We start from the raw sequence: 1120 nt of genomic DNA on the forward strand, positions 1-1120 counted from the left end.
TGAAATAACTAAATCATAAATAAATCATACATTTTGTTACTACATATGTCTCGTTTCAAATGTTTTCATAAACATGTTCTAATGTATTATTCATCTGTAATACGACATATAATGCCACATTTTAAAGCATGGAAACTGTTTATGGGGAGACATAACAGCAGTTTACACTTAGTAGTTCAGATTCAGTGTACATGTGTGCAAATATGCTAAAAACAAAAAGTTAAAAGACCAGTGTGTAAGATTTAGGAGTATCTATTGGCAGGAATTAATAATATCAATTAGTAAAAAAAAATTTTTTTAAATCATTGTTTTTATTGTCTTATAATGAGCGCTCTGTATCTGCAGTGAGAGCGGGTCCACCACACTGAAGCAGCATTTTTCTACAATAGCCCAGAGCAGACAAACTAAACTCTGATCTAGATATGCTCTTTTCGCTTTCAGTGTGAATTTGGCAGCCAGAGTTTTTCCTCACATCTTGAAGGTGAGGGTGAGGCGTGGGAGAGTATTCAGTTGGTTTCAGCTTTTCACACAATGATGGGGGTGATGTCACTCAGGTTCTGTCATTGGTTAGTATCTGGCTTTGGTCTGTTGCTGTGTTTAATCAGAGCAGCAGCTCTCTGTCTGCATTCAGTTGCAGTACTTGTGCTTGTTGGCCCGCTCGCTTTATCTACATCCTAGTGTAAAAGAGAATTTATGGATGTCATACAATATGTGAAAAACGTGAAAGGTCCTATCTAGAGCTGGTTTTAATTCGTCTGTTCTAGGCTCCTGTAGAAACATGGCAGGCTCCATGGAAGAGGACCTGTGTGGAGGCTCCTTCTGAGACAACACAAACATGTTCTGATGAAAACATAGTTATAAATATTATGTTCCATTTCTGCCATATTCTGTGAATACAGCGTCCTGCAAGTGAAGCTATTATGAAAACATAACATTAAGAAATAATAATGACCATAAAATAAAAATTGAAAAATTGAAAAAAATTACATCATACAAAGAGACAAACAGAAAAATGTGTGTAACATGAAAGAAAAAACTTCAATGGCTTAAGCTTAAGTTATTGAACTAGTTATTGGTTGATTGCAGTTTCATTTATATCATTTTTATTCATGCTATTTTA

Source organism: Larimichthys crocea, chromosome XXIII (genome assembly GCF_000972845.2).
Source record: "Larimichthys crocea isolate SSNF chromosome XXIII, L_crocea_2.0, whole genome shotgun sequence".
Classification (NCBI taxonomy): domain Eukaryota; kingdom Metazoa; phylum Chordata; class Actinopteri; family Sciaenidae; genus Larimichthys; species Larimichthys crocea.